This window comes from Vulpes lagopus, chromosome 1, assembly GCF_018345385.1.
Source record: "Vulpes lagopus strain Blue_001 chromosome 1, ASM1834538v1, whole genome shotgun sequence".
Lineage (NCBI taxonomy): Eukaryota > Metazoa > Chordata > Mammalia > Carnivora > Canidae > Vulpes > Vulpes lagopus.
This window is the reverse complement of record NC_054824.1, coordinates 38,124,631-38,148,007: the sequence shown is the minus strand read 5'-3', so window position 1 is coordinate 38,148,007 and position 23,377 is coordinate 38,124,631. Positions and strand designations below refer to the sequence as shown.

The following is a 23,377-nucleotide window of genomic DNA, read 5'->3' as shown; positions in this document are numbered from 1 at the left end:
AGAGGGTGCCAGAAAAGTTACCCAGGAGTCATGATACCAGAAATGACCAGTATTCTAACTTTGCTAATTTGTGAGATAAAAGTCTCCAAATTAGAATGCGAATTTATAAGAAATGGCCCAAGTTAGTTTAGCCAGGCGTAGTTATTATCACAAAGGCAGTAACTGAATTAATCTTAACAGGAGATTTTTATATACTCTGATCAAATTAACTCTTAAAAAAACCTCCAACTCCTGTATAAATATTTTCCATTTGTTACATTAAAATATATAAGGAAGTTTTTGTTTCTGATGATGTCACTAGATATCATCAAAGGCAAAATTTATCTTGCTGGAAGCATAGTGTCTAATCTTTATTGAGTGCTTTTTTAAATGTCAGGCATGCTGGTAAGTGCTTTTGTATGTTCCACAACAACCCTAGAAAGGTTATATTCTTAATATTTCTATTTATATATGAAAAAATGAGGCCCAGAAAGGTTAACTAACAGTCTAAGGGACACAGCTGAGAAGTGACAGTGCAGGTCTTCTATTGCAGCTGCCCCCCCTTGAGAGCCTGGGTCTTGATCACTACTATATATTAAAGGGTTTTATGTATGCCCAGCCAGTTGGTCACTCACTATCTCAGTCAAGAGCTAATGTAGCCTTCATTAATGGATGTTGTTTGCACTTGGCTTCTGTAGACAAGCCTTCCTGTCCTGGGTCACAACAACCATGGCTCATCTCATCACTCATGATACTGGTCCCTAAGTGGGAAGGTGAGCTAGTGGTGTCATCTAGTGCCACACTAGTTGATTCTGTGGTCTTACTGACTAGAAAGGTGTGCTCTTCCTCTCCCTTCAGTCTGTGGGCAGCCCTCCAAAGGCCCAGTCTTTGGTTGTGGATATTTAAAGAAGCCATTCTCTTTTCTAATGGAATTAGTGAAGCAAATGCTGAGGGCAGCTCAATTCAGAGTATGGTCTTCAAAATAGCAGAGCAGCAACATCCGGGAGCTTGCTCAGAAGGCAGCTTCTTGAGTCCTACCACCCAGATTTACCATATCAGTACCTTTGGGATTTGTATTTTACCAAAATGTCCAGGTGATTTGCATGTACATTAAAGTTGGAGAAATATCAACTTAGGGGACTTCCTGAAGTCTTCACTTTTCCTCACATTTAGAAGATTCATTATTATATATCCGGGAAGTCTTCCAGGACCCCAGGACCTAGAGCAGCCACTCTCAGTCTCAGCTGACCAGAGATTTCCCTAGCTGGAGATAGTAGGTGATAGTTGTAGCCACACTTGAAAATGGCTCTTCTTCACAGAATTAGAAATTGTAAAATGTTTTCCTCGGAGCCTTAGTTCTTCTCAGATGCCCAATGAGATTAGTGACACAAAAGCTTCCCCTTGAGATCAGACCCATCATAGCTTTCCTTATCTCTGTGATGTGCTTCACTGCGTAAAAGAAATCCAAGCTGAAACTGGAAAACTACATAGAATTCAGATCAATGTAAGATGGTGGAAATAATGGCAGCTGACAGTGAAAGCTTAGTGACAGACTTGTGATACAGAAACATCATTCCTGCCTCCCATTCCTTCCCTTTATTCCTGGCTGCTCAGCAATCACCTTTCCCTAATGTTAATTTAATATTTAAGAAATTAATTTTGATTAAGTGCCTAGTGCCAGAGTCTTATCCTGCCAAACAAAGGTATATAGTCTACTTGAAGGGATGCCATGAGTGCATAAATTTTAGAAAGATAACATAGACAAAACAAGAAGTTGAAAACAAAATCACCAATTATATTACAAGCTGGGTGGCTGCTCTGTTGAAACAGAACGTGGTCTCTCTATTTATGATCAAGCCCCAGCAAACAATCCATGTTGAAATAAGAAAACTAAACTTGAGTTTCAATTGTCTTATTGAACCATGGATCTTCAGTACAGATTGCAGACAAATCAAGCAGTTAAACATCTCAGTTTTCCACAAATGGTTAATATAGATTCCCTTCAACTTTAAAATTAATTTCCTTCCTATATTTCATCTTGTACTAAAAATTTACCCCCACCTGTCTCCACATCTCACTTCCCCCTTGTCTATCTCTGTATCTGCCACCCTATCTTTGAAGTTTTTGCATCTCTCTCCTTGTGATCACACAACTTATTTTAGAACTGGCCAGGGTTTCTTTAGAAGGTTTCAATCTGGACTCCTAACAGCAGAATTTAAATTCATTCTGCATCCCGGACAAAGCAGGAATAAAAGACTTGTAGAGATAGACATAACATGAAGACGGATGCCAAACACAATAGAGGATTAAGGAAAAACAGAGGTCAAGGGGGGCAAAATTCAAATAGGAGAGAAATGAGTCAATAAATGCATAAGCACCTAGATAGCCAATAAAGGAGAATAAAGACCCTTTAAAAAGGACCACAGGATTTTACAAGATCCAGACAAAAGACTCTCAACTAATCATGGTCGAGGTATGTGAAATTTAGCATGTATACTTATAGCCAACTTAACCATTTTATACATTAAATAGCATAATTACTCTTAGTTGTGAATGTAGTTGACTATACCTGCAGGTAGAATGGCCAAAATCATTGTTATATCAAAATTTTAATTTCATATGAGTTCATTTTCTAATCTATTAACATCAGCAAAATTAGTACTAAATTGGGAAATGAATGTTATGTTATTAACCATCATGTCTTATATATTACATGTCTTTAAATCCATAAAATATTATATAATAATCATTTTTTTAAATCTTCCATTTTATTATTCTACCAATCCATAAATGCTAATTCAGAAAAAAATGGAGTTATGAAAATTCACAAGTTTGAGCACCAGTTATGTGTGAGGATTAAAGAAGGTTTATGCCTTAAAATATTTTTCTCATTTGAGTTGAAAATAGAGAACACATCACCATCACTCTGCCAGAGAAGTCAAGGGAAGGACACCTGGCCCTTCTGTTTCTTGGTTGTTCTAATGTAAGAATGACAATTTTACTTTTTTTCCAAGAATAACTCCAACCAAATTTTCTCAGAACAACTAGCTACAGGTTTTACTGATAAGCTGTGATGATTTTTAAGATGCAATGTTTTCCTTAAATACTAGAGTACTATGTATTTTAGTTTGGATAAATGTCACGAGAGTGTTGAAGGATCTACTATACTCCTTTAAAAAAAATCTTTTGATTTTTAAAAGCTAGGTACATGAAAAAAAGTAGAAAATTATAAAGACTTGTTGAAGATGTGCTTTACCAAGATATGTAAGTATCTGAAGATTTGGAGATAAATGAGATAAATAAATGGAGATTGGGCAACAGTGAGGTAAATTTAGAACCTGTTAAATGACCATGCACTAAGAGTACTGACTCATTGGTAAGTGGTGGACAACAGGGCTTTTAACCTCAGTGATGAAGTAGAAGTAATCTTTATCAGGTGTAGCAGAATGCACAAAAGTGGGGAAATAAGCTAATAAAATGTAGGCAATAAGCAATATCCCAGTGTTTTTCACAAGCTACAATGATTAACCAAATCCAACAAAATACATTTAATCTGAGTATATGTAAAGTGCAATACTTAGTTTTAAATATATATAGTAAGACAATTTTTGTGGGAAAAAAAAAGCTACTAAAAGTGAATTTTATTTCTGTCTGCATAAGTAGAAGTAGAGTGTCCAGAAAACTGAGGCAATCATTCTCTACTCTGAACTGTTCAATCTCCACTCAGGAAAATTTCCATTCATTTTTAAGTGCTACATCTTAAAGGAGATGTTGAAGAAAACGACCATGATAATAAGCTTCCTTGAATCAACATCACATATGGAATAGTGGACATCTAAACTAAAGAAGGGAAGACATGGCTAAAGAAAGGAAAAATTATCTAAATTATTCTGGAGATAATTTTAATTATTAGAATGTCAAAAAGGAGACTCAAATATTTGACTCAGGATTATATTAGATTAATTTTAAGATTTCTTCCAAATGTAAAGTGTGTGTGTGTGAAATTTCAAATTTATGTACTTTTCCCAATGACAATTTTTTAAGATTTTATTTATTTTTTTAAAGATTTTATTTATTTATTCATGAAAGAGAGAGAGAGAGAGAGAGAGAGAAAGGCAGAGACACAGGCAGAGGAAGAAGCAGGCTCCATGCAGGGAGCCCAAAATGGGACTCCATCCCGGGTCCCCAGAATCAGCCCCTGGGTTGAAGGTGGCACTAAACCGCTGAGCCACCCGGGCTGCCCATTTTTTAAGATTTTTAAAAACGTATTAGCTCAATAAAATTTTGATTTCAACAAAAGTGTAAAGGCAGCGCAAAAACCAGAATCAATAGCATCTAGAAGTGCTAATATTAAGATTGAAACAAAGAAAATTCAAATATGGTGACTAAGACAGCTTTAACTTTCCCCTCAGTTTGACTAAATTTTAGACAGTATTTCCTCTACGTCCTGAATTTCCTTTTCTTAGAGCATTTACTTTATTTTTTTTTTAATTTTTATTTATTTATGATAGTCGCAGAGAGAGAGAGAGAGAGGCAGAGACACAGGCAGAGGGAGAAGCGGGCTCCGTGCACCGGGAGCCCGATGTGGGATTCGATCCTGGGTCTCCAGGATCGCGCCCTGGGCCAAAGGCAGGCGCCAAACCGCTGCGCCACCCAGGGATCCCGAGCATTTACTTTATAAAACATAACTGTTTCCTGAAACGATTTTTTTGCCCCTTTGAGATGTGAATCTTCTCCTAGCCTCTTGTCTGATCTTGCCTGAGTAAAGGATGTCTTTCTCAAGTACCTAGGAACCATTCCTTTAAAGTGAAATCATCAAAGAAGATAGCGTCCCCCATTTCTCAGTCTCCGTGAAAAGGTAGGAGCCTACCTTGATGGGCACCAATTAGCAAACACAGATAGTCTAATACAGACAAAAACATTTGCTAACTCAAGAATAACACCATGTTACAACACACCTCACTGTTCAACCTCTCCCCTTCAGTACCTTCTACTAGCTCACCCCAGCACTTTTAAAAGCCCTCCCTCTTTTGTGTCAGGAGAACTTAGTTCAGACTGAGGTCTCTCATATTTTAATAGCCTTGAATAAAATTTGTTTATTTCCTTACTTGTTTAAATTTCCCCAGTGCAGTTTTAGTTTTGACAATGGCAGCCAAGGTAAGACCCCAGGGTAGAAAGCCATGCAAGAAATCAGAGGCTATGCAAGTGCTGCCATCCAATGAACATTTTCAAATGACTATCAGCTCTATATAATAGCAAGAAATATAGTATTTATAGATACTGGCATAATAAGGCAAGGCCACAAATGACTTTAATGCAGAATAGAAAATGATCCAAGTGACTTGAGATATCCTATAAAGTTCATTGAGAGAATCATAAATTTCTGTGGTTGTGTTAGAGATGAAAGGCACAAGATTCATGTGTAAAACTACAGAAACAACAAAAATAAAGCAAGAAATTTTTGACACAGCTAATACTAAGGTCAGGAGTCAGTTACCAGGCAAAGGTAAGAGCAAAGTTGTTGAATAGGTAATATGAAGTATAAGTTGGTGGAAAGGATAGCAGAGTCCACCTCCTCTAATCTCTTGATTAGTATATGGTCACCAAGTGAGGACTTGTATTCTTTCTTTCTTTCCCTCTCACCTTCCCTCCTTCCATTTCTCTGTCTCTCTCTCTCTCTGTCTCTGTCTCTTTCTCTTTCTCTCTCTCTCTCTCTATACATATATATATATATATATATATATATATTTATATACACCTCCACACACACACACATACACCCACACATATGTATCACATAAGGTATGTAAAACATTGGTTGTTTTTGTTACTGTTTATATCATTAAATTTATATCGTATGTTTTAATGATATAAACAGTAATGACAGCCAATAATACATAGTACTATGCCAAGTATTTTACATACCTTATGTCATTTAATCCTTCAATCCAATGAGGAAGATACTAGTATTATTCCTACATCTTTGAAAAAGAAGCTGAGAGATAAGTCATGCAGCCAGCAAAGGATGAGGTTGACACTTAAACTAAAGCTGATTCTAGAACCCGTATTCTTAGCTCATCAACCCAGTGATCTTTAATTCCAGCCAAACATTAGAATCACCTAGAGTGCTATTTAAAAATATCTGTATCTGGGCCCCATAATCAAAGATTCAGGTCTAATTGGTTTGGGGTGAGGCCCTGACATTAATATTTTTAAAAACTAAAATTAAGTAAACCCTTCTCAAGGTGACTGTAATGTTCTGTACTATGGCACTAAGATATTCTGTTTCTCTTCTTACACCTTCTGTGGTAGATATAATAGCATAAATCAATACCAGCAGAGACAAAGCTGGTTTTTCATCATGTCCTCACCTCTAATTCACCTAAGAATGTAGCAACTGGCCTCCACCTTCACCATACTCTTAGACTGCAGGTGGTAAAGCTACCAACTAACTTCTATCTGACAAATCCACAGTCCTTATTATACTTTATCTTTCTGCATCATTTGACACAATGATTAAAACATCATTCTTGAAACTATACTTCTTCCCCATTTTGTAAAATATGCTATCTAACTGTCCTGCTATTCCAAACGAATTTTCTTTCATGTCTCATCTTTATAATTTTTTGGGATTCCAGCTTCACTCTCCACCTTTCTCACTCAACACATTTGCATTTCCTGCAGAGTATCTCACCAACTCCCACATTATCAAGTACCCTCTAAGAAAAACAAATTCTCCTTTACTATCTCCAACCCAGTCTCCCTCCTGGGCCTCAGTTCCACACATCTAGCTGCATATTCCAAATGTCTGTACCTACTTCTTTGCAAACCAAGGGTGCTGAACCTTGGGGGAGTTACAGCGAGAGCCCGGAATCTCACATTTTATGCAATATTTATTGTTTTATGCATTGTGTGTGGCAGGGTGGCCACTTACTCCTCTGCTTCTAAGGGAAAAGTAAACCCACCAATGCCTTCCACACCCACCTGTTTAGGCTTAGTGAACTTTTTTACTGCTGATGGCAATAAAAAGATTACCAAGGATATTGTTTTAATAGAATTTTAAGGAAACAGAAATAAGGCTAAATATAGTCTGTTATGTCTTTACATATTTCCAGTTTCTATACAGATTTTCTATCAGGACACAAACCAAAGGAGAAATTAATTGCTCATTATCATGGCTGATTTGCTATTTCTCAAATTTCTTTATTCTAACTCTTTGTGCTGCTAACTAGAACTAGTTTATTTGTATTTTTATCTTTTATTTCCACTTCAAATATATAAGTAAAGAAATATAATTTATTTCCCAAAGACTTTATATACAGTTGATATATTTTTCTGCTTTTTTCTCATTTTTGAAATCACATTTGTTAAAACATGCTACCTTCAAAAAAGACAAATTGTTATTTATATGTCTATTTTTGATAAATTAATGTTCATTAAGTTTACTCTGTAAGGTAATGAAAGAAATAACTTTATTACTGCTTTCAAATTGTATAGTATTATTCTTAATGGTCACGGTTCTGGTGACATAGTGATAATAACAAGTAAGCTGTTTTATGTGGTGAAACTTGTTTATAGTTTATAATGCCTATTACTAGAGTGCTCATCTTAAATTTTTATTTCTAATGTATCAGAAGAATATTGTAATATCCTTTTCTTTGTTTTACTAGAGTTATGAATGAGTAATAGCTTAAAGATATATAAATTAAGCACCTGCCTCAGTAATTGAAGTACAGATACATATGAGTTATAAGCCCAGAGGTGTTTGCTCATTATTAAGTGATAATTATCTGGGTGGATGCACCATTTCATTTATCAAAAGCACCTTTGCTTTGCAATTTATATAAAGACAAAAATCCAATTAGAAGATTTGCAAATGTAATCATTCTATGACTGAATATATTAACTTTGTCATATTAAAATAATCTTTCCAGTGTTAAATCTTTAAAGTATCTGTCATAATTTCCTTTTGCTTATAAGTTAATATACAGTGCATACAGGATACAAAACATTCGGTGGGTTCTCCTTTTAGCTTCATGAGTTATAATATAAAAAGAAATCATTTCACTGTACTCCACATAGGACTTGCTGAAACTTGCCTATGAATAGAGATTTTCCAATCTATTTTAAATTTTTATTTACTACTTCAAGCATGTTTCTAAACTGAAAAATTGAGATAAGATGGTTTATAGTCTAATTTATAATAGAAAATTTTGAATTGAGTTGGAATCTACTATGCAAAAGCAATACAGATCTTTTTATAGATAATTAATAGGGAGAAAAACTCAGTTTTCATAAATAATTCATCATTAAGAATTAAGATATCTTTATGATATTCAGTTAAGTATGAAATAGGTGAATTAATGATGGATTTCACTTGTTCTTCCAACATGGAAGCACTGTCTACTCTATAAAATAAAAAGCTTCATGAGAAATGTGACTGACATGTATTTCTGAGTAATAGTTTTAGGAAGGAATAAGAATTGCCTCTTATTGACTAATTTTGGCCAGTACGAAAAAGTCAGGCATTTGGCCACTGCCCACCTGGCCCTGTATGACCCACAGACATCTGCATTGACTATCAGGGAATCTGCCAGACACCTTTTCCTGCAGCCTGTGGGCCACAGAAATGCAAATTGAGACAGAAATGCCCTTCACTGCCAGCACAACTTCTCTTTTTGGTTATCTGGCAGGAATACTTAGCCAAAATTAACAATCTCCCATCTTCAACCTCCTTCTTACATTCTCCCAGCAGTGCAATCCAGGGTTATTAACAGTAGAGAATTCTTAGTTTGATATAGAGCCCACACATTAAAAACAGAAGAAATTAACAAATCAATGAGATCATAAAGATAGAGACCAGGAATATTGGTTTCGGTGTGTGTAGAATAGGATTTTGTAGTCATGTGCCAAGGAATTGAAATGTCAGAAGACTATCCTATAGCTCTAAGAAAAGATGTGAGGAGTAACATACTACTGCATTATGAAACCGAATACTGTGATTGCAAAAGTGGTAGTTTTCTCTGACAGAAAAGAGGTATTTGGTGGTCTCTGTCAATTTAAAAATACTGACAGAGTGAGCACTCTGAACTCAGTCTCTGCAGATTCTGTCCAGGCCTTGCATCTTCTGGAAGTTAGGGATCAGGTATGTCTAGGTTTCTTGATGTTCTTTTCAGCACATCTCTTGTACAGTGGAGATAGTGTGATGTAGTGGCTAACAGTATGAATGAACTTTGAAATCAGAAAGCATGGATTTGAATCCCTCTTATACTACCTACTAGCCAAGTGACCTTAGGATGTTTATTTAAACTTTCCTAATCTTATGTTTTTTTTCAAGCTTGAAGATGGAAATAATAACACCTAACTGTAAGAGTTGTTGACAGAATCAACTGAAGTATCATGTACAAAGACATTAGCACTATGCCTTCCATGTAATAAATACACAGATAATACCTAGAGTCCAAGCATTTTAATACTCTTTCATGATTTTCTTACACATCAGAAAGTAATAGAGTTAGGAGAGAAGAAATGAGTGTTTCTACCTTAATGTCCTAAGTTGTAGCTTCCTTTCTTCCAGTGCTAAGCATCTTTCTTCTTTTTCTGATAACTAAATATATGATCTTGTAAATTCAAAGATTTATGTGAGTTACTTCTTTAACTTCTCCCCATTTCCCTCTGATATATTTTCTGTGGAATAAATTCAACAGTCAAGGAAAAACTCTAATCTCACCTCATCTATAAAAATTTTTCATCCTTTCAGCATTACTAGCTTTCTCCCTAGTGTTCCACCAAAAAGCATAATATTTACTTGACTATCTTTGGTTAGTTGTCTGCTGATCTCTGTCGCTTGATAACATGTAAGCTCCTTGAGGGCAGAGATCATGGATTACTTGTCTGTATTGGACTTAATAGTGTGAAAAACAGCTTCAAAATACATGCTTTGGGAAAACAAATACTGAGAATCGTTCTGGCCAGCAATGTCATTTGGCCTTTGGAAAGCCACCAGGGATGGAAAAGTACAATCAGACATTCTGTTTGATTTTCTATGGCAAATGCCACAGTGAAAAGTAACTGAGCATTTAAGAAGCCCCCTGAAGTGTCACATTTTGAAGCAGCAGGTTTTGAATGTTGTTTTAGGACACATATCTGCCCTTGATATTTTGTTGTTCAAAGACCGAACAGCAGAATATAAAATATTAGTAAATGGTCTTTTAGTCCTTCATATTGTCCCTTTTTTTCTCCTAAAAAGTAAGAGAAAGATTGCCTTCAGTCTTTAAAGATCATTAAATATTCAAGACTTCAACAATAATGATAATGTGGTTTTGTTTCACTTTTTAAATTCTTAAGATACAGATATAAGTTAAATCAAAATTCAGCTTATAGATCTAAAATGTAAGAAAGATGAAAACTGAATAATTCATGATAATTATAGTCATATGAGGTCAATGCCATTAGTGATAGCAATTTGAGTATTAATTCACACTTGCTTGGCATGAGAAATATAACAAACTTTAATTATCTTTTCTTGTTTTTTTTAAACTGTTGGTGATCTTGCCATTTAATCTAATAAGTACTTTGTTCACATAAATGAGATTTTTTAGAAAAAATGTTGAGAAAATAAAACCCAATGAAGCAAATCAAATATCACAAGAAAGGCATATCTCATCTGTACAGATTTAAAAAGAAAAGTTAACTCTACTCTAAAATTCAGATTCTTATCAATACAAAACAATACAGACTAATAAAACAGGTAAATGGTTGAAAAAATAGAAAAAGTTAGGAGAACCACTAATTTCTCCATCTTCTCCAATTACAACCTTTATACTAAAATTTAAATGGACCTACAAAGCACATTCCAAATTAAAATAAAAGCCAGTTTTGAATTTTAACCAAAATATACATGACAGAGGTAGAGCAAAATGTATTATCCATCATTCTGAAGACTAATGACCTCCAAGTAGATAATGATTTTTGGTGAATTTTAGTGGAAATAAAATTTCTAAAGTTTAATTATCATGCATTTTACTGTATTTGGAAAGACGTAACCAAGCCTCATGGTAAAAAGAGATGGAGCTGCTAAAAGATGGAGCCTTTAAAAGGTAACTTCATTTTGCTGTGTAAAATATTTTATCTGTTGAAATATCTAGAGAGGAAATTGATACCCATTTCAGAGAAAATATTCTTACCTGCAATTCTTGGACCTGTGATATTTTTCAAACTTATGGTAAACTACATATTTATCAGTCTGCTTTTTCTTCTTGAAAACAAAAACTGACTTTGGAAAAATAAAATAGCACAATTAAGTATTGCCAGGGCATTTAAAATTTAACCATGAAGAAATATTCCAAAGAAGTTTATATCATAATGCTTTCAACAACATTTCAGAAGCATACCATTATAGAAAAAGTGCTTTGGTGGGATGCTTGGGTGGCTCAGTGGTTGAACATCTGCCTTTGGCTCAGGGCGTGATCCCAGAGTTCCGGAATCAAGTTCCACATCGGGCTTCCTACATGGAGCCTGCTTCTCCCTCTGCCTGAGTCTCTGCCTCTCTCTCTCTCTGTGCTCTCATGAATAAATAAATAAAATCTAAAAAAAAAAAAAAAGAAGAAGAAGAAGAAGAAGAAAAAGAAGAAAGAAAGAAGAAGAAAGAAAGGAAAGGAAAGAAAAGAAAGAAAGAAAGAAAGAAAGAAAGAAAGAAAGAAAGAAAGAAGAAAGAAAGAAAAGAAAGAAAGAAAGAAAGAAAGAAAGAAAGAAAGAAAGAAAGAAAGAAAGAAAGAAAAGAAATAAAAAAAGAAAAAGTGCTTTGGTAATTTAAAAAGTCTTTAAGAGAAGCAAAGACCAAGGGCAATGAATAGATAGTGGCAAATATGGGAGACATTAAGCCAACTTTATCAATAATCACTTTAAAGTCAGTGATCTAAATATACTAATTAAAAGACAGAAATTCTCAGAGTAAATCAAAAAATAAGACTCAGCTAGGGACTCCTGGGTGGCTCAGTTGGTTGAGCATCTGATCTCGGTTTCAGCTCAGGTCATGATCTCACGATCATTGGATCAGGCCCCATATCGGGCTCTTTGCTTGGTGCAGTCTGTTTGTCACTCTCCCTCTGTTCCTCTCCGCACTTGTGCTCTCTCTTTCTCAAAAGAAATAAATTAATAAAAAAAGACCCAATTAACAATATCTAAAAGAAATTCACTTTAAGTAAATGATACATATAAGATTAAAAGGAAAGAGAAGGAGAAAGATATACCATGCTAATATTCATCAAAAGAAAGCAAAAGTAAGGGATCCCTGGGTGGCACAGTGGTTTAGCGCCTGTCTTTGGCCCAGGGCGCGATCCTGGAGACCCGGGATCGAGTCCCACATCGGGCTCCCGGTGCATGGAGCCTGCTTCTCCCTCTGCCTGTGTCTCTGCCTCTCTCTCTCTGTGTGTGTGACTATCATAAATAAATAAATAAATAGCAAACGTAAACTATATTAATTTCAGACAGAACAGACTTCAGAGCAAGGGATGTTATTAGGAATAAAAAGGACATTGTATAATGATAAGTGTTATTGGTTAAATGAAACATAATAATCCTTAATGTATATGTGCCTAACAACAAAGCATCAAAATACATAAGGCAAAAATTGATAGGTGTGCAAGGAGAAATAGATGAATCCACTATTATAGTTGGAGAATTTTACATCCCTCTCTCAGAAATCAAGAGATTGACCCTGGGGCAGCCTGGGTGGCTCAGGGGTTTAGCACCATCTTCAGGTGTGATCCTAGAGACCCGGGATCGAGTACCACATCGGGTTCCTTGTATGGAGCCTACTTCTCCCTCTGCCTGTGTCTCTGCCTCTCTCTCTCTCTCTCTCTCTCTGTCTCTCATGAATAATTTTTTTTAAAAGAAAGAATCATGAGGGTACTCACTGGGTGTGAGAAAAGAATAGAAGACATCAGTGAGACCCTTACCACAGAGATAAAAGGTTAAAAATGAATCAATCACAGATGAGGAATGCAATAAACAAGAATAGAAACAGGCTTGATTCAATGAACAGCATGCTAGAAGAAGCAGAGTAATGAATTAGTGACCTAGAAGACAAAATAATAGAATAATTAAGCTGAACAAAAGAAAGAGAGAAGAATTTTACATCACAAGAATAGAGTTAGGTAATTCAGTGACTCCATCAAACATAATAATATTTGTATTACAGGAGTCCTAGAAGTAGAAGAGAGAGAAAAAAGGGCAGAAAATTTATTTAAAGAAATAATGATAGACTACTTCCCAAATCTGGGAAAGAAAACTGACATGCAGGTCCAGAAGTCACAGAGAACTCCCATCAAAATTAACAAAAATAGGCCAACACTGAGACATATTGTAATTAAATCTGCAAAATATAGTGATAAAAAAAATCTTAAAAACAGCAGGGAAAAGTAGTCTTTAACTTACAAGGGAAGACCCATAAGGCTGGCTGAAGTTTCCTCAGCAATAACTTGACAAGCAAGAAGGGAATGGCATGATGCATTCAAAATGTTGAATGGGAAAAATATGCAGCCAAGAATACTCTATCCAGCAAAGCTATCATTCAGAATAGAAAGAAAGATAAAGCTTTCCCAAACAAACAAACACTAAAGGAATTTGTGACCACTAAACCAGATCTGCAAGAAATATTAAAGGGGATTCATTGAGTGCAAAAGAGAGACCCAAAGTGACAAAGACAAGAGAGGATCAGAGAAAATCTCAAGAAACAATGAGAAAACAAATAATAAAATGACACTAAATGCATATCTATCAATAATTACTTTGGATGTAAATGGACTAAATGCCCCAATCAAAAGACACAGGATGTCAGAATGAATTAAAAAACAAGACCCAACTATATGCTGCCTATAAGAGACTCATTTTAGACTGAAGACACCTGCAGATTGAAAATAAGGGGATGGATGGCTCAGTCAATTAAGCATCTGCCTTCAGCTCAGGTCATGATCCCAAGGTCCTAAATAAGATTGAGCACCCACTGGACTCCCTGCTCAGCAGGAAGCCTGTTTCTCCCTCTCCTGCTCCCCCTGCTTGTTCTCTGTCTCTCTCTCTCTGTCTGTCTCTCTCTCTCTCTATTAATTAAGAAATGCAATAGTAAAGAGAAAAAAAAAGAAAGTGAGGAGATGGAGACAAAATTTATTATGCAACTGGATAACAAAAGAAAGTCCAAGTAGCAATATTTATATCAGACAAACTAGACTTTAAAACAAAGACCAGGGGAGTCTGGGTGGCTCAGCAGTTTAGCACCACCTTTGGCCCAGGGCCTGATCCTGGAGACCCAGGATTGAGTCCCACGTCAGGCTCCCTGCATGGAGCCTGCTTCTCCCTCTGCCTGTATCTCTGTCTCTCTCTCTCTCTTTCTCATTCTCTGTCTCTCTTGAATAAATAAATAAAATCTTTTAAAAAAATAAAATAAATAAAAGACCATAACAAGAGACAAAGAAGTGCACTAAATCATAATAAAGAGGCAATCCAACAAGAAGTATAACAATTGTAAATACTTATGCCCCCTAAATGGGAGCACCTAAATATATAAAACAATAACAAACATAAATGAACTAATTGATAATAATACAATAATAGTAGGGGACCCTAACACGCCACTTACATGAACAGATCATCCAAACAGAAAACAAACAAGGAAACAATGACTTTGAATGACATACTGAGCCAGATGGACTTAACAGATATTCAGAACATTCCATCTTAAAACAGCAGAATGCACATTCTTTTCGAGTGCCATTGGGATATTCTCTAGAATAAATCACTTATTAGGTCACAAATCAGGCCTCAATAAATACAAAAAGACTGAAATCTTACCATGCACCCTTTCTGATTTCAACATTATGAAACTAGAAGTCAACCACAAGGAAAAATTTGGAAATACTACAGGTACATGGAGGTAAAACAACATGCTACTGGACAATAAATAGGTAAACCAGGAAGTCAAAGAAGAAATTTTAAAAATATATGGAAGCAAGTGAAAATGAAAACACAGTGGTCCAAAATCTTTGGGATGCAGCAAACTGGTGCTATGAAAGTAGTATACAGCAATACAGGCCTGCATTAAGAAACAAGAAAAATCTCAAACAACCTAACGTGACACCTAAAGGAGCTAGAAAAAGAACAAATAAAGCCTAAAGCCAGCAGGAGGAAGGAAATAATAAAGAGTGGAAATAAAGGATATAGAAACTAAATAAGTAATAGAACAGATCAATAAAAACCAGGGGCTGGTTCTGTGAAAAAATTTATGAAATTGATAGACTCCTACCCAGACTTTCTAAAAAGCAAAGAAAAAAGACTCAAATAAATAAAATTTAAAAAACAAGACAAGAGAAATAACAACTAAACTACACTACAGGTACACTAACTACAGGTAAAAGACCTGTACTCTGAGGATCATAAAATAGTGATTAAAGAAATTGTAGATGACACAAAGAAATGGAAAGACATTCCATAATTATAGATTGGAAGAAATTGTTAAAATGTCTTTACTACCAAAGTAACCTACACATTTAATGCAATCCCTATCAAAATATCAACAGCATTTTTCAAAGACCCAGAACAAACAATCCTAAAATTTGTATGGAACCACAAAGGCATAGCCCAAGTAACCTTGAAAAAGAAAAGCAAAGTTGGAGACATCCACTTCTGGACTTCAAGTTATATTACAAAGCTGTAGTGATCAAAATAGTATGATACTGACCCAAAAATAGACACACAGATCAATGGAACAGAATAGGAAATCCAGAAACGAACCCACAACTATGTGGTCAAATCATCTTCAACAAAGCAGAAAAGAATATCCAATGGGAAGAAGTCTCTTCAACAAATAGTATTAGGAAAACTGGACAGCAACATGCAAAAGAATGAAACTTGACCACTTTCTTACCCCATACACAAAAGTATATTCAAAATGGGTTAAAGACCTAAATATGAGACCTGAAACCATAAATATCCTAGAGGAGAACACAGGCAGTAACCTCTTTGACATCAGCCATAGCAACTTCTTTCTAGATATATCTCTTGAGGCAAGGGAAACAAAAGAAAAAATAAAGTATTGGGACTTGATCAAAATAAAGGCCAAAGAAACAATCAACAGACTAAAAAGCAACCTAGTGAATGGGAGAAGATATTTGCAAATGTCATATCTTATGAAGGGTCCAAAATATATTTTAAAAAAACCTTATAAAACTTAACACCCAAAAAACAATAATCCAATTTTTAAATGGGCAGAAGACATGAATAGATATTTTTCCAAAGAGCACATACAGACAGCCAACAGACACATGAAAAGATACTCAACATCACTGATCATCAGGGAAATGCAAATCAAAACTATAATTAGATATTATCTCACATCAGTCAGAATGGCTAAATAAAACAAACAAAAAACAAGTGTTGGTGAGGATGTGGAGGATGTGCACTGTTGCTAGGAATGCAAAGTGGTGCAGCCACTCCGGAAAACAGCGTGGAAATTACTCAAAAAATTAAAAATAGAACTACCCTATGATCCAGTAATCGCCCTACTGAGTATTTACCCCCAAAATACAAAAGCACTAATTCAAAGAGATAAATGCACCTGTATATTTATAACAGCATTATTTATAATAGCCAGATTATGGAAGCAGTTCAAGTGTCCATGGATAGATGAATGGATAAAGAAGATGTGGTACATACACATGATAGAATATTAGGTAGCCGTAAAAAAAATTGAAATCTTGCCATTTGTAATGTCATGGATGGAGCTAGAGAGTATAATGCTAAGCAAAATAAGCCAGTCAGAGAAAGACAAATATCATATTATATCACACATATTTAGAATTTAAGTAACAAATGAACAAAGGAAAAAAATAAAAAGAGAGAGATGAATCAAGAAGAAGACTATTAAATATAGAGAACAAACTGATGGTTACCAGAGGATGAGGGGATGTGTAAAATAGGTGATGGGGATTAAGGAGGGCACTTGTGATGAGCACTGAGTGTTCTATGGAAGTGTTGGGTCACTATATTGTAATGAAACTAATAATACACTATATGTTAACTAATTGAATGTTTTTGTTTAAAGATTTTATTTATTTATTCATTCATGTTAGACACACACACACACAGAGAAAGAGAGAGAGAGAGGCAGAGACACAGGCAGAGGGAGAAGCAGGCTCCATGCTGGGAGCCGGACACGGGACTCCAGGATCGCGCCCTGAGCCAAAGGCAGGCACCAAACCACTGTGCCACCCAGGGACCCCCCTAATTGGAATTTAAATTAAAAGTTTAAAATTTTTAATTGAAAATAAGAAGAAGAAATGAAATAAGAGAAATTAGAGCAGAAGTCAATAAAATTAGAGCAGAAATCAATAAAATAAGAAATCAGTATTGAAAATCACCAAAACAAAAGTTAGTTCTTCAAAAAGATCAATAAAATTAATATGCCTCTAGCCACACTATCTAAGAAAAGAAGAAAAAAAGCATAAATTACTGATACCACAAGTGAAAGAGGACATCAGTACAGATCCCATGGACTTTAAAAGGATAATAAAGAAACATGTGAACAGCTCTATGCCTACAAATTTGATAGCCTAGATGAATTGTGTAAGTTCCTTAAATGACATATTCTCTTAAAACATACAAGAAGAAATAGAAAATCTGAATATGCCTATATCTATTAAAGAAATAGAATTAATAATTAATAACCTTTCAAAACAGAAAGGAGCAGTTCCAGATGAGCTCATTGGTGAATTCTGCCAAACATTTCAGGAAAAAATTGTACCAGTTTTCTACAGTCTCTTCCAGAAGATGGAAACAGAAAGGATACTTCCTAATTCATTCCATAAGGCCTACATAACCCTAATACCAAGACTAAAGACTTTACAAGAAAAGGAAACTATAGATAAATCTCTTTCATCATCATATATGTAAAAATCTTCAGCAACTATTAGAAAATCCAACTTAAGAATATTTAAAAAGGATTATGCACCATAATCAAGTGGGATTTATATCAGGTATGCAAGGTTAGTTCAATCAAAAATCAGTTGATGTAATTCATTACATGAATAGGCTAAATAAGAAAAATTACATGATTATCTTAATGGATGCAGAAAAACATTTAACAAAATTCAACACTGACTCCTGAGAAAAATTCTCAGCAAATTAGGGATTAGAAAAGAACTTCTACAACTTGATAAAGCATACTACAAAAAAACAAACAAACAAACAAAAAACACAGCTAACATCATACTTTAATGGTGAGAAACTCAAAGCTTTCCCACTAAGATCAGAAATAAGGCAAGGATGTTCCCTCTTATCGTTGCTTTTCAACATTGTACTAGAAATCAAAGTAATGTAGACATACAAGAAAATGAAATAAAAGTAATATAGATTGGGAAGAAGGAAATAAAACCATTCACAGGTGACAGGATCATCTACATAGAAAATCTGAAAGAATCAACAAGAAAAAAATCCTGGAACTAATGAAATTATGGCAAGGTTGTAGGATATGAAGTTGATATGCAAAAGTCAGTCACTTTCCTGTATACCAGCAATGAACAAGTAGAATTTGAAATTAAAAATACATTACCTTTTACATTAGCACTAAAAAAAACCCAAGTATATTTCTAACAAAATATATATAAAATATGTATGAGGAAAACTACAAAGCTCAGATGAAAGCTATTAAGGAAGAACTAAATAAATGGATAATCATGCTCTTGGAAAGAAAGATAATATTGTCAAGATGTCAAGTTCTTCTCAGCTTGATCTGTAGATTCATCATAATTCCAATCAAAATCCCAACAAGTTATTTTGTGGATATTGATAGACTGTTTCTATAGTTCACATGGAGAGAAAAAAGACACACAGTAGCCAACTCAGTATTGAAGGAGAACAAAGTTGAAGGGCTAACATTAATCAACTTGCAGACTTACTATAAAGCTACAATAATGAAGACAATGTGGTATTGGCAAAAGAAGAGACAAATAGATTAGTGGAACAGGTTAGAGAGCCCAGAAATACATCCCCATAAATATAGCCAACTGATCCTTGACAAAGGAGCAAAGACAGTTCAATAGAGCAAAGATAGTCTTTTCCACAAATGGTGCTGGAACAGCTAGACATTCACATGCAAAAAAAAAAAAAAAAAAAAGAATCTAGACAGACCTAAAACCTCTCACAAAAATAAATTCAGAATTGGGTCGTAGACTGAAATATAAATGCAAAACAATAAAAATTTCTAGAAAATAACATAGGAGAAAATGTAGGTGATCTGAGTGTGGTTTTTAGAGCACCAGGGTAGTAATTCATGCAATAAAGAACTGATAAGTTCTACCTCATTAAAATTCAAACCAAATAAAAACCAAGACATCCTTCAATAGGTAACTAAATAAATTATGGTATATCCAAACAATGCAATATTATTTAGCTCTAAAAAGAAATGAGTTATCAAGTCATGAAAATACATGAAGGAAACTTAAATGCATATTACTAAGTTAAAGAAGCCAGTCTGAAAAGGTTACTTATGATTCCAGCTATATGACATTCTGGAAAAGGCAAAATTATGGAGATAGCATCATTTTCAGAGGTTATGTCAGAGTAATTCTCAGGGGTTATGAGGGAGAGAGAAATGGATAGGTATAGCACAGAGGGTTTTCAGGGCAGTTAAACAACTCTGTATGATACTACAGTGTTGATACATTTGTCAAAACCCATGGAATGCACAACACCAAGAGTGAACCTAATATATACTATGGACTTTAGGTGATAATAAGGTGTCAGTGTATTCATCAGTTGTAACAAGTGTACCACTGTGGTTGAGGGTGTCAGTTGTGGAGGACCTTCTGCATGTATGGGGGCAGAGGGCTCAAGGGAGCTCTCTGTACTTCCTCTGTATTTTTTTAGGACTCTAAAACTTATCTAAAAATAATGTCTGTTATAAAAAAAAAAAGGTTTAAGTAACAATAACATTTATTCTCTATAGACCAGTACTTAAGAATTGGAGATGGTATCAAATCAACTGCAGCAAAATTGAAAATAATGAATTTAGTACATGTATACACAACTACTACTTATATAAAGTGTGAAAAAAATTATTAATCTTCTTATTCTAATTAATTTAAAGACTTTGTTATTCATGGGCCATTGCCAACTTTAAAATTGCTCTCTGGAGTTGCATTGTCTTAAACTTATTTGATCCCAAAAGTTTTTAAATTATGATATTGGCAGAACTCAAACAGGAACTCATTAATCTACAAGTGTTTTTTACACCTTAAACATTGAAAATATCACTATTGTGTGCTAAAAGATGGTGCAAATGGGCAGATGAGCAACTTCAGTCTTCCAGCACCAGGTATTGGCAAATGCTGCTGCCAATGGTAAAGCAGCTGCTTTAGCATACTGATCAAATGACATATATCATATGCTCCTTTTTTTTCACTTCCTAATATTCTTGGAAATTTTTCTTAGATCTTAACATAATAATAAAAACATATGCATATCTTAAACTTTTTCTTACATTAAAAAGGTACATCTAGAAGGAAAGGAATTGTTAGTATTTTTTTAACAGAACACTTACTGACATCTTGAGAAATACATTCTGGAACAGGATTTGGAAAATTCTGCACTAGGTGATGAAATCCCTTCAGAATAAAAGAGGAATGTTCTGTTAGAGGACCCCAGGTAAACAGACAGTATTTTCTTTCATCATGTCAAACACTGAGAAGAATCTTAACGGTGAATTTGCTGAGCTATAGTGTCATTTTTTTCTCTTAAGAGACTCTTTATTCCTTCAAAAGCTTGTGGTCTCTTGATATACATATGTATGCTGAGTATGTTAGGTCTGGCAGAAATGATTAAAAACCTTGAAAACCAGATAAACTCTTCAAGAAATGGTAAATATGAAACTCACAAGAAGTATTCCATTTGTGGTTTAGTTTGATATATGGAGTTCTCAGGATCTCTAATGTGATCTATCAGTGATTTCCTTCCTCCCTCTATTCAACCATCCTGGAGAGAATATTTTCCACATAAAGAAATGAGATAAGACCTACTTCATACCTCTACTTTCAGCAGGTATCATATTTATTTTCATCTGTATTGTATGTAGGATTAATTTGATTAAAATTTTCAATTAATAACAGCAAAAAGCACAAAACATTGTTGTAATTGTAGTGTTAGATAACAGAGTCCAAGTGGAATAAAAAGAATATTGTGACCACAGATCATTCATGGAGACAGAATGTCATTGAGTGATGCACATTCACCACAATCTAGACTTTGTATATCCATGTCTTCTAGTGCATTGATTTTCTTTTAGTAGATGTTCAGTTACTGAGAGAAGGACTAAAAAGCAGTTTTTCCATTGTGTATTTCAACATTCATTACACCTTATGGTTTTGCTATATAAACATGGTGCTAATGATACAATAAAAATTTGTGTAAAAATTACCTGTGGACAGGGGTGCCTGGGTAGCTCAGTTGGTTAAGCACTCTGACTTCAGCTCAGGTCATGATTTCAGGGTCCTGGTATCAAACCCCATGTCTTCCATGTCCAGCTCCGCCAGGAGCCTGCTTTTCCCTCTCCCTTGCCCCTCTCCCCACTTGTGCACTCTTTCTCTCTCTCAAATGAGTAAATGAAATCTTTTTAAAAAATTACCTGTGGACAAAGAAAAAAAGGTTGTACATTTGCATACAAAAGAAAATAATCTAATAGAGGTTATTTTTTAAAGTAGAACACTAACTGAAATTTCCTTGATTTTTACTTTCCATTGCAGACATTAGTTTAGTTCAGTTTCTTCCTGTGGTTTAATCATATATTATTGGATATCTAAAAATATCATAACTTTACAATCCTGCAACAAATACCAATGTACCAAAGAAAAGCACAAGATAGAGAATAAGAGCATAACTGTGACAAAAAATCTACAGCACCACAGCCAGTGGAAATATAAAGAAGTAATAAAGTGAAAGCAGAAACAACATACTGTGGAAACAGATATTTTCTGTGCTGTCTATTGTATGAATCATCCTCTTTTTTTGAAATATAAAAACTACACATATTGTATAAAAAAACTACACATTTCCAAAATTAAAACAAGGGATGCCTAGGTGGCTTACTGGTTGAGTCTCTGCCCTTGGCTCAGGGCATGATCCTGGAGTTCTGGGATTGAATCCCTCATTGGGCTCCCTGCCTGGGGAGCCTGCTTCTCCCTCTGCCTATGTCTCTGTGTCTCTCATGAATAAATAAATAAAATATTTAAAAAAACAAAATTAAAACAAATGAATGTGTTTAATCTGAGAACAAAAAGGTAGTGGCTGTGATAGCTTACATTTCAGAAAGTATCAGATAATTCCAATTCTTGGAGAGGCTCAACATGGTATTATCGCTTTATATTTTGAATATTGTAAATTCTTCCTCTCATTGGAGAGGAAAATGTATGGCAACTTGAAGTTTCTGCTGCGTAACTCATCTTGAGAAGGCTGTATCCAGTTAGTTACTACATCTCATTTTTCAAGCAATTTTCTGACCCTGAGGAGCAATTAAGAAAGACCTCTTCCTGGCTGCTTTGCTAAATGTTCTTAGTGCCATCTGCTGCATGCTTCTGGCTACTGTAAGGGAAACTACTCCAGTTAATAGGAGTTTATGAATCTTAGGATGAGCTGACATCATATTTATCAATTTGCAATCCATGAGTGAGAAGAAAACACATTAGAGTAATATTCTTATATAGAAAACTTTTGAAACTACCTTAGAAATAGTTAACAATAATAATTTGCCTTGTGATTCTTACATTGAATATTTATTTAATGCACTCTATTTCCCCTATTTGAAAAGTCTGTGTGTAATAATTTCATCTGTTACCTATCAATAGCATCAAATTCAACTCTTCTAAAGTGAGGATATTAATATATTTCAGCTTGCTCCCTAGTAAAGAAATGAATCTATTATATTTGCAAGCAGCAAAAACAATTTGCTGGCACTAATAACATTTATTGGATATATTCTTTTTTTTATTATTAAGGGCTTATTTTTGAGCTAAAAATAGAGAAATAGAAAGACATTTTTAAAAATGATCCCATTATTCTGTAGAGCACTTCAAAGATACATGTTGATATCTATTACTATCTAAGTGTAGAGAAAAATTTGCCTGTGATTATGTTATTTTGCAGAATTGATAAATATCCAAATATGCAACTCTATGACATTTGGAAACATAGTCTGTAACTATTCTGAAGACTGGTACATATCATATAACTATATCCTGTTAATATTTTTATTTCCTGACTTAAACATTTTTTTCTAAAACAAAATTCATTAATATGTCAGACCTGGTGTGTGTTAGAGTGGCTATCAGTGAAGACCAAGCTCTTGAGTCTATTCTGG

General features: G+C 34.6%; 1 long non-coding RNA gene across 1 annotated transcript in view; it reads right to left on the bottom strand.

The window, feature by feature from the left end:
• LOC121494839 overlaps positions 1-23,377 on the bottom strand; it is a 57,471-nt gene that overhangs the window by 4,928 nt on the left and 29,166 nt on the right. The window contains exons 3-4 of the long non-coding RNA XR_005988881.1: positions 21,443-21,649; positions 20,570-20,633 (exon numbers count right to left, since the gene is read on the bottom strand). This is a non-coding gene — a long non-coding RNA (uncharacterized LOC121494839). The remainder of the gene's footprint in view (positions 1-20,569; positions 20,634-21,442; positions 21,650-23,377) is intronic.